The sequence below is a fragment of the Primulina eburnea genome, chromosome 15 (assembly GCF_022965805.1).
Source record: "Primulina eburnea isolate SZY01 chromosome 15, ASM2296580v1, whole genome shotgun sequence".
In the NCBI taxonomy this organism is placed as follows: Eukaryota; Viridiplantae; Streptophyta; class Magnoliopsida; order Lamiales; family Gesneriaceae; genus Primulina; species Primulina eburnea.
This window is the reverse complement of record NC_133115.1, coordinates 33,394,471-33,411,707: the sequence shown is the minus strand read 5'-3', so window position 1 is coordinate 33,411,707 and position 17,237 is coordinate 33,394,471. Positions and strand designations below refer to the sequence as shown.

The following is a 17,237-nucleotide window of genomic DNA, read 5'->3' as shown; positions in this document are numbered from 1 at the left end:
ATCTGTGAGACGGGTCAACTCTACCCATTTTCACAATAAAAAGTAATACTCTTAGCATAAAAAATAATATTTTTTCATGGATGACCCAAGTCAGAGATCCGTCTCACAAATACGACCGATGAGACCGTCTCACACAAGTTTTTGCCATAATAATAATAATAACAAAAATTAATCACAAAAATTTATGTGAAACAGTCTCACTGGTCAATTTTGTAGGCAAAAACTTGTGTGAGACGGACTCACGGGTCAAATTTTGGGAGACGGATCTTTATATGGGTAATCCATGAAATAGTATTGCTTTTTATGCTAAGAGTACTACTTTTTATGGTGAATATGAGTAGGGTTGACCCGTCTCACAGATTGAGATCCGTGAGACGGTCTCACATGAGACCTACTCAATTTTGTAAGACAAATATTCTATTTGGGTCACTCGTAAAAGTATTACTTTTTATTGTAACCCATCTCACAAAATACTTATTAAAAAATCATAAGATTTTGGAAATTTTAAAATCACAGTGAAAAGCACAATTAAAACTATTCGTAATACATTGTATTTTTTAAAATATTTTCATGTCCTATAGGAAATTGTATACAATTTACTTTTGATTTGATAAAATTTAATTTCATATTCTTATTCATCTTCCTATTTGGACATGAAAACATTCCAATAATAATTAAGATTGAGGTTGCATTGGTAAGAACTGGGAAGAAGTAAAACTAGCTAGTGACGAGTCTTCCCTGATTGGGTTTGAAATAGTTCCGACATAGTGAAATTAAACGAAATATATATCTATGACACAATGTGGGAATGGTCATCAAGGGCCAAACAAATAAATCCATAAAATCTCGTTGTTTGGAGATTGTCCAATTTCAATTTTATTCAATGAATATGGCGTAGTTTAGATCAGATTTGAATTGATCTTGGACAAAGTTGAGAAAATGATAATCACCATAAAGATTAGAGTGTGTCTCATGTGAGACCGTCTCACAGATCTTAATCTGTCAGACGAATCAACCCTACCTATATTCACAATAAAAAGTTATATTCTTAGCATAAAAAGTAATATTTTTTCATGGATGACTCAAATAAAGATCCGTCTCACAAAATACGACCCGTGAGACCGTCTCACACAAATTTTTGTCTAAAGATAAATAGCAAAGCTATAAAATTTGATCAATTCAATAAGGTAGAGTTTGAAAATGATTATGCTCACATATAAATGGTTAAATTTATAGATTACAAAAAAGTAGAGAAATCAAAGTGAGTAGTATTTGAAAATAAAAATAAAAAGTTGAAAATAAAAAATGAGTATTATTTGATAAATAAGTTATTTTAATATACTATTTTTTTTTTTGCCACAATCACTTTGTATAAGCATAATCAACACCTCACCATCTTATGAATTTAAATTAAATTAAGTAGAATGTAAGTTATCTAACGATTAGGTCTAAAGGAGTGTTTGAAAGATTTTCTACGTAGTTTTAAGTGATTATTTTTGAGATTGTAAATCATTTTTGTGAAAAATAAAAGTATGAAGTGTTTGAAAATAAAAACTCAAAGTTAATATAAGCTCAAGTCAGATTGTTTATAGAAAAATTATTTTCAAACTTAGTTTTTAGTAAAATGACAACAATATTTTAACTTATATAACATGATTCTCGTTCAATTATCTAAATTTAGGCACAAACATTATCAACAACATATGTATATAATAATTATTATATTTTAAATATTTTGTATCGAAAATGAATTATATAACTAAACAACAAATGGAAAAAAAAATATTAGAATCTTATTTCTATCTAAAAATTACAAGTAGAAACAGATATTCACAAACATCCCGAGAGACTTTCGCACAGTTAGAATCTAAAAAGTGTTTCCTACAATATTTTCTAAACATTCCTTAAGAATCATAAACCGTTTATAAAACAGTGTCGGGAGAGACTTGAGTTCGATCACAAATTACAAAAGCAGTACAAAATTAAAAAATTAGGGAAGGCCCATGACAAGGAATACATAAGTAATGCGGGCTTAGTGTATGGCCCACTATTTTAAATTCACCGGCGCGCCAAAATTTGAGATTCGATCGGAACCCAAACGGGTCATTGGATTTCCCGTTTAGTTGGATATTTGGATTCGACCCGTTTAAAAAATTAAGGTAAAATAATCGCTTTAAATATAAATAAAATATTAAGTATATGCATGATTGTGTAAATATAACACATTGTTGTTTTTAAAATATATTTTTTTAAAAAAAACTTAACTTAAATAAATGAGTAGATATCTTGTGAGACGGTCTCATGAATTTTTATCTGTTAGACGGGTCAACCCTAACGATATTCACAATAAAAAGTAATACTCTTATCATAAAAAGTAATACTTTTTCATGGATGATCAAAATAAGATATATGTCTCACAAAATACGATCCGCGAGACCGTCTCATACAAATTTTTACCTAAATAAATATCACATAAAATGTTATTAGTTTGATATTCTGAAATAAATTTAGTATTTAACTATACTTGTTAGTCCATGCATATTACAATAATCATGTTAGACTTGTCACTAGTCAAATTATCATACTAATTTTCACACCTTAGTTTGAACTAAGGAACTAGGGATGTCATTTGACAAGTTGGAGCAGACTGCACGATAATGAAATGACACCAATTTTATATTATATCGGATTTATTACTGAATTAAGAGTGTAACTCAATTCAAATCTCAATCGATCCGATTAAGACTAGTCTGAATCAAATTTTCAAATTTTTTACCATTGTGTACCTAATGAAGTTATTTATGAAACAAAATAATCATAATAAAAAATTAATATATTATTAAGAAAAATGTTCGAATGACATAATTAAAAGTACTAATTATTATCCAACAATGACATTAAACCAAAATTTATTAGTAGTCAAAATATCAACAAAAAAGCCTACAAAATCGCATAATTGAAATGTAAAACCAAATCAGATCAATAGAAATACAAGGAATTTGGATTGAATTCTCTTTGACTGGTTCGAATCACACATTAAATAGCAGCGTTGCCGTGTAGTGATTTATGAAATCCAAGAAATAAATGGGTTGTCAAAGAATAAATCTTTGAAAGAGGAGAGGACAATTACATAAAAATGTATCTGTTTTCATTAAATTATGGCAGATTTTCAAGTGGGCGTTTTACTTTGCATTAATTACACATGAACAAGGTCCCGTCAACAACAGCAGCTGTGTGCGTTGGTTGTTTTTTCTTTGTCCGCAACCATAAAAATCCATTATTTTCTTTGCCTTTCACTCTCACTTGACCACGTTTCCCGCTTCTTCTCCAATTTCTTACGCTTTCACAGTTTCAGTTAACCCCTTTTGTTTCTTCAACTCTCCACAGGGAAAATAATTGTTTCGTTTGTTTGTTTGTGCGTGTAGGTGGGGTGGGGTGGGGTTGGGGTGTGTAATGGGACAAGAATATGGTTGGATAGATAGATAGATACAGATATACTCACAAACACAAAATGGAAGAAAAGTGTGAGAGTTCTGTAAAATGTAACAGTGAAGTTGAAAAGGCGGTTATGGATACACCAGAGAGGAGCAATAATAAACAGATAGCGACAACTGTTGGCGAATTTGAGGTTTGGTTTCTTGGAAGAAGTTTGAATTTTTTTGTTCTTGGTTGCTTTTTTTTTTGTGGTCGATTTTTTTTCGGGGTCCGTATTTTTGTGGTCTTCGATTGATGCTTAGCTGGAATTGTTTTGACAATGGGGTTACTTGAGTGATTTTGTTGAAGAATGTGCAAGACCTTTTACTTAATTAACCTTGTAATTGTCTAATGTTCCTACACTTGTAGAAGGACGAGTCGCTCGTGTTTCTTTTGGTTCGATTTTTGTAGACTTCAAATTATGGGTTAGTCTGTTGTAGATTGTTGGTATTTACGTTGTGATTGATCCGTTACATTGTTACATGAAGAAGGCATTTTTCCTCTTTGTTTGCAGGATTCCCCTGTCTTTGCTTTCCTGAACTGCCTTTCTCCTATTAAGCCAGTTAAATCCACACACATGACCCAGGCGATCAATCCTCTCAGCTTCGTGTCTCCCCCTTCTATTTTCAGTTCACCCCATGTTGATTCTTCTGGAGAATCTAGAGCTCTTCGAAGGTAATTATTGGGCTTTTTGACAATTACTGTCCTCTGATTTACAACAGTTTGTTAAATGAGTATACTTTTAACTGCTTTTCCCTACTCAGGCACCAGTTTCCAGATCCCTCACAACCCGAGTTTTCTTCATATGATGGAAACACCGTTGATAAGAGTAAGGATATTGATGCCACTAAGAAATTGGATGACCAACAAGAAAATTTGGATCCTTGGAATTCTCATGGTGAAGCAACGGGTCCGACATGTAAGATATTTTCATCTAATCAACCAAATCATGTTTCTAAACATATATGAACATGATAAATAAATATGCGGAAGCTTATCGAGTATTACCTCCAGCCATTGAATCATCTGAAAGATTTCTGATTTTCCTCCGGTTTGAAGTCTTCTAAGCATTCCAACCCTCTTTAGATGGTGTAGTGTTTCTGTGTGGGTTGTATACTTAGGGACCTCAAACGCTTCTATTTATAGGCGTTTCTCATACCATCAATGAGCTTTATCGGGAGCACGAGATTCAAAAGGAGTGAGCGCATGCATGTCTCAAAGTCTAAAGATGAGGCGGCTTACGCAAAGTTTGTCAAAAGTGTTGGCTATGGCCGTCGCCATTGTCGACACGTTTATTTCCTTTTGTTTGATATGAGCCACATTAATATTTGTTAACATTTATCAAATATTTCTTACACGACATTTAATGAATCAACGAAAGTTGTAGGTGACAATGCCGAAAACTTAAATTTTGATCATAGTAGTCCTAACTCCCCCTTAAGACCTAGCTGTGGCCATAAAACAATCTGTACTTAATGAATAAACCCTATGTTTATTCGAGGTCCAACTTTATTGATATTTTCTCAAGATAACCGAATGTGTACATAACCGAATATGAGAAATATCATAACTGAATGAGTTTCATAATTCATAACCAAATGTATATACCAGAAGTTTTTAGGAACCAAGTCCAACATTAATTACCACATGATCATTAAACGTCTTAATTTGCATGCCTTTAGGTTAAATGATCACCAATTCATTGATAAACGTCCAATGGCTAAAACTGTATGTCGATATACTTAATTCGAATATTGCTTTAGTCACAAAGACTACAACTGAATTGTCGTAATATAATCTTAATGGCTCAGACATAAAATTCACAATTCTAAGCCCAAAATGAAACTCTTTAAATACACCATATAATATTGCTTCAACATAAATGACGAATTTAGACTCCATAGTGGAAGTAGCAAATCACTTTCCAAATTGTCAATTCGTTTCTACATACGCATGTAAAACTTTAGTACCATGAAGGTATCCAAAACATTTTGCAGCCTTTTATTGATCAAATACTTAGATTATTATGATAATTTCTATAATAATTCAGCTCCCACTAACCTTATGGTATACATAATTGCCCATAATGTTCTCAACAAAACTTAATGAAGAGATAGCATCATGAAACATAAAATACCACTTAATGTGAGGTTTTTCTAATTTATATAGTTTCATTAATCTTGTAATATTAAATACTCACAGTCATTAGAGAAGAATACTTAATGTTATTTGATATAACATTCTTACTCTATATATCACTATTAAAGAATTTTGTTTTCACAACCAACTAATGCAAATCTAAACCAAATGGGTTATTAATGTCATGATCACATTAAGAGAATTTTCTTAAATACATGAGAAAATATTTTTATGTAGTAAATTCTCTTTATTTGAATGAATTTCATAGCAACGAGTATATCCTTATGTTGTTCAATGTCGTCTGATGAGAGTTTATTTGTCTCAAGGAATCATTTATAACAAATGACGACTGAACCAACTTTTATACTCTATTATTTGCTATTGAATTCCTTTATAATTCATGACATTATACCGCAAATTAGATTTCTTATGCTCATGGATTGTGAAAACACCTCAGGATCATTTTCGACATCAAAAATAAATAGTCAGATTCAAAATACACAATATAATCACTTAAAATTGTTGATCCTTTAATTCAACTAGATCATCTTAATGTTGCATCAACACTTTCCAGCGAAAATAGATTGTGTTGTTCAACTGAATACTCAATATCTTGATGAGCATTAAGATCCATATGATCATGATCAACAATTTGTGGAATTTATATGACTGGTCCCACAACACACTTTTAACTTGATAGATGTTGCGAATATAAATCAATAAATATAACTTGCGTGGCTGAATGAGCATCATAATGATCAATATTCTGAATTTGATCGCTCCCACTAATCAAGTCATTCTTAAGAAATTTCACATCTCTTGATTCCACAAACTTTATGATTTGTGATGGACATTTACATATCCTTTGGACCCTTTGGTATATCCAATGAAATACCCATTAATGGACCTCAGTTGTAACTTATTTTCTTGTGAACTATAAACTTTTTTTTCAAACATGTATATGTCCCAAATTCGATTTCCAATATTTCCATAATTAAAATTTGATCTTATGGATATCTTTAATTGGAATTCGACTTGACATAACACATTAGTCTTAAGAGTTTCAATTCACAAGAACTTAATAAGTTTGGAGGTACTAATCATACTCCAAAATGTCCATCCTCAGTGTATTTACTATAATACTTTTTACCTTTATCTCATCTCACGATCTTAATTTGCTTATCGCATCAATTCTTTACATCTATCACTTCATATTTATTATGAAGCAAGTAGATATATACATATCGTGAGTAATCATTCATAATGGTAAAAAAATTTCTGACCATAAATATCCATATTAATGATCTCCAATATGTCTAATCATTCAGTAACATCTTTCTTTGACACATTGATCTACTTATTCTTAATGTAGTCCAAATAAGTGTCAAAATAAATAAAATCAAGATGTCACATAATATTAATACATAGCACAATGTCTTAATATCAATATTTTCTGCAACATGCTATAGTGGACATATTTTATAAATTAATGTGAAAAGACCATCAAACAAAATATCATTTCCAAAATTTATCAGATTTACACAATAAACTGAATGATAAATCTGAAAAATATCTTTTTGATACTAGTTTGAAACTGAAATCAAATTTCTATGAAATTTGGAATTAAAAGTCTTTTCCAACTAAAATATAAAACCACGATGCAAGTCTCGACAACCTCCATATGTGAAATCATCTAATTTACTGAATAGATGATACTTAAATCACTTCTTAATGATTTCTTCGAGTCTTGCAATTTTTTCATGATATTGATAACATGGATTGTAGATCATAATCAATCCACCAAATGCTATGAATAACCATTTTGGATTATACCTAATGAGAGTTGAGAATTCATGTTCACACTTTATCTCTCCTTTATAACATTTCACTCTCTTCTTAAACACATATGGTCAAAACTCATTTATTGACCATTTAACTTTATGTGTTTTAGAATATCTTAAGTGAGTAATAATGTTGAGCGAGAGTGCTCAAAATATTGTGAACTAAAATATCTCAAATAACTCTACCTCAATATTTTAAAACGATCCAATTATATTTCTTCATGTACATGACACGGTCGTGCACTTAAATATTAATGAGCTTTAAATAATTAAAACTATATAATTAAGGTGTGTATGAACACTATCATTCTGTTTGATTTAATCCATGATCCCAGCAGAAATATTGATCATGATGAAACTTATATGAGAAACTATTAAATTTCTCCCACTTTTCATAAAGATCGTCACTTTAATCACTGGTTTCATTAATGACAGGTGGTTCATCTTTCCTAATAGTAGTGTTCATTAAACCTGTATGAAGAATAATCTTCCATTTTCACACCTTATAATTATAACCTTGAATCTTAGGAATTATTATTAGAGTAATTAGTATATAAATTTGCTGCAAAATTAATGAATACATGCTAATGTTATCAAATGAAGCAATAAACCATATGTCATGGTTTACCCCATGTAAAGCATGATATATATGAATCACTGACATAAAAATTGCCTGTGGGCTAAATTTTTAATTCAATTAGATTCATATAACTTTAATGATATAGCTATTGAATTATACTTTATTCTTAATCTCTGTGGGTAAATTAAGAAATAATTCAATATAATATCCTAATTAATTATATTTAACATAATGAAATTTTCCGTGGGATAAATTTCACTAATTAAATACAATTAATTACAATTTATATCCTTTATGACCAAATGTGATTTTTAATAATCAATGTATAATTTTAATTCAATTGAGGATGCTGTGGCTACTCTTCAATTAATTAAAATCATACGAATCACTAGGATATTGAATTCTTTATGCATAAAATATTTATTCTTCATAATTATTCATCTACAAGTATTACCAAATGATGAATAATTTTATGTAATTTATGTCTGTTATAACTAAATGTGATTAATGTATAATTTTAATTCAATTAAAGATGCTGTGGCTATTCTTTAATAAATTAAAATTATACGAATCACTAAGACATTAAATCACAAATTTTTAAATATTTATGCTCTTAATAAATGTCTTTCATGTGATCCTCAACCCACTTAAAGTATAATTTTTCATAATTAAGGGTGATATGGCTAAATCTTAATTATTTAAAATTAGACGGTTCACTAGACATAAATTTTGATTTTACAAATGTCCTTTATTCCACTTTATGTGATCTTTAACCGACTTAATGTATAATTTTTCATAATTAAGGATGTTGTGGCTAAACCTTAATTATTTAAAATTATACAGATCACTGGACAAATTTATTTATTATACTTAATAAATGTCCTTAATGTGATCCAAATCTGACTTAATGTATAATTTCTCTTAATTAAGGGTGCTGTGGCTAAACCTTAATTATTTAAAATTATACGGATCAATAGACAAAAATTTTGACTTTACTTAATGCTTTATATAATAATTATTTCGCAATCAACACTTTCCAAGAGTGCTCCCAGGATAGATAGGTAGTGCTAAGGCCCTTTAAATACCCAACTCCTAGTCAGAGCAACATTCCTCAGGGAGACCATGGCTAGTCAAGGCAATTTAAACCGATCTATGAAGAACTCCCTCAGATCATGTTTTCTCACGTCACCTTATAATTATTATTCAACTTAATTTTCCACATTTATGTGAATCTTAATAAGCCAAAATTTTTCATTAAATAACTTTATATTCACATTTTTACTTAATATGAACAATACATTCCCCATCAGTTTTTCTCTTCAATCAGAGTAGTGATAAAGTGAGGATAAAAATGTGGGCTCCTCAACAGTTTTTCTCTTTTATCAGAGTAGTGATAAAGTGAGGATTATTTGTTCATTTGTGAACATCTGAAATATTTTAAATATTATATTCACATCTTACTTGATATGTTCATTTTAAATTATAAACAACTCAATATAATTTAATATGAACATAATGTGAATATTGATTTACCAAAATATTTTTCAATATTATTTGCATTTTAAATTTCAAGAATAAATGCAAACATAATATTAAATTTGCATGTACACATCAAACACTTATCCATATTATTTGACATTATATCTAACATGCAAAAAATAATTTCTAAACATGTATTAGAAATTACATCGAACTTGAAATTATTTTTAATGTGTACAAATTATTTGACCAAATGCTATATGTATACCCAATTATACATATAACTTAATTACACGTTAATTATTATTATTATTATTTTAAGAACAATAATAATAATTAAACAAAACAAAACTCCATCAACGGCAATGTCACAATTGACGTGGGTCCCGTTTTTTTTTTATTTATTATTCATTAATTATTATTATTATTATTTAAAATTAATAATAATAATAATCATCATCATGATAAAAACAAACGTAAACCAATTTGATAATTGGTGTGGGTCCCATGTTAAAAAAAAAAAATTAAAATTTTTCAACTCAGTTCTCGTACAATAATTGAAGCCAGTTGCCATTCATTTGCAGGTTGTTATTCAATTACATTCATTACGCAGAGAATTTATTTCTCATTCACGTGATATGTTAAATTGCCTCAATTATGAAGACCATTTCATTGAAGAACTTATAGCATCGTCTTCTTTTTTTTTTTTTCAGCCGAAACATTCTCAGAAACTTTCTTCGAAAAAAAAAAAATTTCACCTAAAAATTCTTATTTTATTTTTCAAGATTTCAGCTGAGAACTCCAAAGTGCAACCAAGAACAGAATTCTCAGGTAAGTTTCTGAATATTATTATGTCCCACTTCAAATTTCTTACGTAAACTTTCAGAAATCAATTTCTTAAAATTTATGATATCCGATCCTCAAGCTTCTTAAACAAATTTCAGAAAGAAATTTTCAAAATTTCATGATATCGGATTTTCAGAAAACAAAATTTCAAGGCAGAGGTATCACGGCTCTGATACCAAATGTAAGATATTTTCATCTAATCAACCAAATCATGTTTCTAAACATATATGAACATGATAAATAAATATGCGGAAGCTTATCGAGTATTACCTCCAGCCATTGAATCATCTGAAAGATTTCTGATTTTCCTCCGGTTTGAAGTCTTCTAAGCATTCCAACCCTCTTTAGATGGTGTAGTGTTTCTGTGTGGGTTGTATACTTAGGGACCTCAAACGCTTCTATTTATAGGCGTTTCTCATACCATCAATGAGCTTTATCGGGAGCACGAGATTCAAAAGGAGTGAGCGCATGCATGTCTCAAAGTCTAAAGATGAGGCGGCTTACGCAAAGTTTGTCAAAAGTGTTGGCTATGGCCGTCGCCATTGTCGACACGTTTATTTCCTTTTGTTTGATATGAGCCACATTAATATTTGTTAACATTTATCAAATATTTCTTACACGACATTTAATGAATCAACGAAAGTTGTAGGTGACAATGCCGAAAACTTAAATTTTGATCATAGTAGTCCTAACTCCCCCTTAAGACCTAGCTGTGGCCATAAAACAAAAAATACAGCACTTGTTTATGGTAGTGAAGTGAATTTGGACGGACTACACCAAACTGATCGAAACAAAGAAGCAACTTCGTGTGATTGGGACAGTTTGATTGTGGATGCTTCTGACATGTTAGATATTACGGCAATTAATGGGTAGTTGGTGAGTTATGGTTGACAACTAGATAACTGATGCATTCAGACACGAGAAATTCGCCTATAAATATGTTCTATATTCCTTCATTTCCTACATCCCAATCTATAAGTATTGTTCTCTCATCTTATATACATTCATCTCCGAGTGCTTAGTTTTTATAATAGTTTTGAGATATTTGATATCATGTATTAAAAGAATATGTGTTCTTTTTGACAATACAGTTATAAGTTATAATCTATAATGTATTATAATGAAATTTTTTCATATTGCTCGTGATTTTTACATAATAATTTTTATGAGTTTTCTACGTAAATCTCGGTGTCCAATTTTATTCTTTATTTTCATATTTATATTTCAAGATGTCGCACCTGAGACCAACAAGTGGTTTTAGAACCTTGATTTAAAATTTCTTAAAATTCTTAATATGTTTTGTGGTTGCAATCTTGACTGGTCTTACACATCAGGAAATTTTTTTTGAGATTTTTTTATTAAGACAAGATTATTTTTTCCAATCTACTAAATTATTTTAGACATAACGACGGACATGTACAAGATAACAAAGTTCGATGAAGGGAATTTTATGTTGTAGAAAATAAAGGTACAATCAATTTTAAGAAAGGGGAATTGCTTGATGGCTATTGGAGATAAACAGAGGGAAATGACAGACGATGAAAATTGGAATGAGATGAATGATAATGTTGTTGCCAATTTACATTTGGCCATAGCAGACGAAGTACTGTCAAGTATCTTAGAGATAAAGACGGCAAAAAATATTTGAGATAGTCTGACAAAAATGAACGATGTCAAGTCACTACACAACAAGATTTTCCTAAAGAGAAGGCTCTAAAGAAAATTAATGTGCGGAGCTTCAACTTCAAAGTCAGCCAGATTCATATGATCAACTTATCATCAACTTAACCAACAATATCTTTATGGGCTCTTTAAAACTCGACGATGTCTAACTGCTGTTCTCGGAGAAGAAAGACGGCTCTAGAATAAGTAAGATAAGTTTGTGATTTTGAAGCAGTCAAAGGCTTTACCGATGATAGTGGGAGCCAAAATGAGGTAGATCAAAGTCGAGAAGTGAGAAGAAAAATATTTTCTGCTTTAAATGTGGCTGTAAATGGTACCTCAAGAAAAAGTGTACGAGTATCGAGAAGAACTCTCAAGGAAATGTGGTCAGTATTTTAGGCTCTGATGAAATATTATTCAGCGAAGCAGCAACAGTTGCAGAAGATCGACACAAATTTTGCGACACATGTATTATGGATTCAAGAACGACGTGACACATGACGTTTCGGAGAGAATGGTTCGATCAGTATGAACTAGTCTCAGGAGCATCTGTATTCATGAGAAAATTATCATGCCTTGGAAATTGTTGGGGTTGGTACCATCAAAATAAATATGTTTGATGACATTGTTCAAACCATACAAGATGTACGAAATGTAAAGGGGTTGACGAATAATCTTTTGTCCTTGGGGCAATTGGATGATATCCAGTGCAAAACTTGTATCGAGAACGAGATCATGAAGATTGTGAAAGGCTCATCTGTGGTTATGTAGGCGAAAAAGGTTCATGCAAATCTGTACGTACTTTAAAAAGAAATACACAAAAAAGCGGAACTAATGGTTGCATCGATTGGTGTAAGAGAAGAATTAACAGTGTTATGGCATAGAAAGCTCAGACATATGTCAGAACGAGGGTTGAAAATTCTCTTAGAACGGAAATATCTGTCGGAATATCTATTTTTTTGTGAAAATTGTGTAACGAGTAAACTGCACAGATTAAAGTTTGACACTTACATTGCCAAAAACAAAAACATATTGAAGCTGATTTATTTTGATGTTTGGCAATCACCAGTTGTATCCCTAGGAGAAGCGAGATATTTTCTCTTGTTCATTGATTATTTCTCTAGGAGATATTGGGTGTATCTAATCAAAAAGAAATCTGATGTTTTTCTAGGTCTTCAAAGATTTCAAAACACGGGTTGAACTTGATTTTGAAAAGAAAATCAAGTGTCTGAGAACTGATAATGGAGGATAATATACTAGTAATGAATTTGATGCATTTTGTCAACATGAAACATCAAAAAACAGTTCACGACGGCTCACACACCTCAGCAGAATGGAGTGGCAGAGTTGATGAATACGACCTTGTTGGGCAGAACAAGAGTTATGTTGAGCATTGCAGATCTAGCCAAGTCATTTTGAGCAGAAGCGGTCAAGACTGTTAGTTATATCATCAATCATTCTCTTTTAGTGACGATTGATCTGAATAGTCCGATGAAGATGTGGACTGAGAAGCCAAATGACTATTCTCATTTACATATATTTAGAAGTCATGTGTAATGTGTACATTATCTCAAACGAGCAAGAAATATCAAGTTGGATTCAAAATCCAAAAAATGTACTTCTTGGGTTATGCTGATGGAGTAAAAGAGTTTTGCTTGTAGGATCCCATTGTCCACAAGCTTGTTATCAACAGGGATGTTATGGATACACTAAAAGGAGTCAAAAAGACACTGAATTCAAGTGGAAAATAAGATAGCTGATAATCAAATTTCTTGTGAAGCAGTACCAGAGCACAAGGAACAAGAATGTGAGGCAGTCAACTCGATACAAAACACCACCTGGTTGGCTTTCAGATTATGTCACTGAAAACAATATTGCATCTTGTTTATTAATAGAGGATGATGAGCCATCGAGTTTCCATGAAACTACTCAGTGCTTGGATGCATCCGTGTGGATGACAACGATGCTGAAAGAATTGGAGGCCTTAGACAAGAATAAAAATTGGGATCTTGTTACACTACCACGAGTAAGGAAAGTCATTGACAACATATGGGTCTATAAGATTAAGCGTGATGATAGTAACCAATTGGGCAATATCGTGCTAGATTGATCATAAAAAGGTATGCTCAGAAAAAGCATCGACTTCAATGAAATATTTTCTTCTTTAGTTCAGTATCGTGTTAGATTGATCGTAAAAAGAATCTTTTCGTCTTGTCTGTGGTTTTTTCCCTATTAATTTTTAAGGAGGTTTTCCGCGTAAATCTCGGCATCTAATTTTATTCTTTATTTTCATATTTGTATCTCAAGATGTCGCACATAGGACAGACAAGATACAAGATCTTGCATTGCGAATACTAGAAATGTCGTGCAGAACATACCGTTAATTTGTGCACTGTATTCTGGCCAACAAGTTGGAGGAAGTGGGCTAGAAAGCTTGTCTACTACAACCTGGAAAAGGAAGTGATATGATAGAAAATGTCGAGACATGTGGTATGACAGCTAGTTCTGCAAGGGAAAATCCCTGTGAAAAATATGGATTGCGAGGTAGAAATCGCATTCTAGTTAAATCGAGTAGGTGTTTGGATCAAAGAAACAAATGCTTATAATAATAACGCATTGTTCCATTCATCTCAAAATGAAGTTGTCACAAGCTCCCATTTTTAACACCTGAATTCCTAGAATCCAAACACGAAATTAGCTAACTTTTCTTTTTTTGGTATTGAATATAAATGTCATTTCTTCATATGAATATTTATTTCATTTTTTTACTGCAATCTAATTTATGTTTTTTTTGTAGAATCTTTCTGGTTTGTGCCATGGTATGAGTAGACGTTGTCTTGTTTTTGAGATGGCAGGAGCCCTCGGAAACAATTGGGGAAAGAATTCAGCCCCCTATTCTTCTGTTTTTCCACAATATGATCGCCACACTTCTTCCAACAACCAACAACTAGTTCCAACAAAGGCAATAAATGAATCTCAACGATGTATTAGACCAAGCATGGGCTTGCATTTAAATGCTCTAGGAACAACTCCTGATGACTACAATATTGTCAACCCTGAAGCTTTAGCTTCTGGAAGACATTTGATTGGACCAAGCTCATCTTTAAATTTTCATCCTCCTACTGGTCAAGAACTGTTAAACAATACTTTGTCTGTAACTTCAGCTGAAAACATCAAAGAATTTGTTCTACCTGGGGAAGATGCTTGCCAGCCATATGGATATGTTGCAAAGGAAGAAATCAATTCTTGTAGTCCAAAGAAGAAGAGGTGCACTTTTGTTCGTCTTTCTCCGGTCCATCTAAGTTAGAGATCTAGTTTTCCTTAATTTATTAGACCTTTTCAACTTATTTTTAATTTGTGTTGCCAGGCATAGATCGGAACAAGGTGGGGAAAATGGAGCCTGCAAGCAATGTAACTGCAAGAAATCAAAATGTTTAAAACTGTAATCTCTTTATTCTTTATAGCTTCAGTGAACTTTGAGAATCTGTGTATCAATTGAACCTTCTTGTGTGGGCTTTTCTACAGATTAAGATATTCGAGTTTTACTATCAGCTATACTTTTGGAATATTGGCTCACATTTCCTACAATTTTTATTCCTTTTCTATTGCAATTCAACTCTTCCCTTAAACCCTTACTTCAATGCTTGAGCACGGTTGGACTCCACTGAAAAATATGTATTTGGATTTAAGTTTTTTTGATGAAGTAATGTTTATAATAAAATTACATTGTGAATGTTTTGCCTCTGTTGTGTACTGTGTGCAGCTACTGTGAATGTTTTGCCTCTGGTGTGTACTGTGTGGAGCCATGTGCTTGTATAGATTGCTTCAACTAACCTGTCCATGTAGAGACTGTTCTTGCAACCCGCAGACAGATTGAATCAAGAAATCCTCTTGCTTTTGCACCTAAAGTGATCGGGGGCTCTGATCCAATAACTGGAACTGAGGTTAGTGGCTGAACTTTGAGAGGGCATATTTGGGTCATTTGGTGATCATAGGCGTTTATAATATTTGTTTAATCGTTCCTCACAGGATGACTCCAGCAACACTCCTGCTTCTGCTCGGCATAAAAGAGGATGTAACTGCAAGAAATCTGGTTGCTTGAAGAAGTATTGTGAATGCTACCAGGTTTCTTCCACTCTTTTGGGTGTTATATGCTTTTCCTGTAAGCTTGCCAGCTGATATTAAATTCGGTTCTTTGAAGGGTGGCGTTGGATGCTCTTTAAACTGCAGATGCGAAGGATGTAAAAATGCATTTGGTAGGAAGGGTGGTGAGCTTATATTTCAGATTTTTGGATAATTTAGGCAGATCGAAATTTTTATAGCGAGTCTGAGTCTTAGTATTGGTTGTAATAATAGGAATGGAAGCTGAATATGAAGTTGAAACAGATGCAACCGAGAAGAGTATGCTGGAAAAAGATTTCAAAGAAACTACACTCCATAATGAGCAGAACATGGATTCTGCACCTCTTGCAAAACCTTTGCTGACTGGAAGGTAATGTAACCAACAAAATTCTTGCATTGTAATTCCCATCAACATCCACCTGAACGAATCTAAATTCCGTGATTGCTTTATTAGGCTACCAGTTAAACATCTGTTCTCGGATAAAATACCACCAAGATGTTCCTTTCCCTCCATCAGTGCCCGCTCGAGTTTTTACAAGCCAAGCTTCTTTCAACCTCAACCAAAGTTTGATAGACATTTAGAAACTGTTGACGAAGATAAAATCCTCAAGTCTCTCCGAGAAGGGTCTCCAATCAGTGCCCTCAAGTCAACTTCTCCTAACAGTAAAAGAGTTTCACCACCTCATAATGCCGGGACATCTTCTGGTTTAAGGAGCAGTAGAAAACTGATACTTCGATCCATTCCCTCTCTTCCATCATTTGCTCCTAACTGAGTTTTCCGAGTATCACGGGCCGAGCTCTTTAAGAGTAAAAGTTTGCCATATCCTATCAGTTTTGTAGGTTGAGTTCGCCTTGGTTCTGCTTATTCAATATGCATATTGCTTGTATAATAGTGTTTCTGTCTTCATAATAGAACCATTATTATTTCATTTTTTTTTAATAATGACTGTGATGCACCGTTTATAATTCAAGAGGCTAATTTATACTTGAATTCATAAAATGTTCGATGTGTTTCAAGTCATACGTGGTTCCTTGGAGATTAAATATTTGAGCAAGGTCATGCTCTCCCGGTCCCAAGTTAAATACTCATATTT

At 32.2% G+C, this 17,237-nt stretch overlaps 1 pseudogene; it reads left to right on the top strand.

Moving 5' to 3' along the window:
* The first annotated feature begins 3,278 nt into the window (after positions 1–3,278).
* Positions 3,279–17,113, top strand: LOC140815667 (protein tesmin/TSO1-like CXC 2; annotated as a pseudogene).
* The last annotated feature ends 124 nt before the right edge of the window (positions 17,114–17,237 follow it).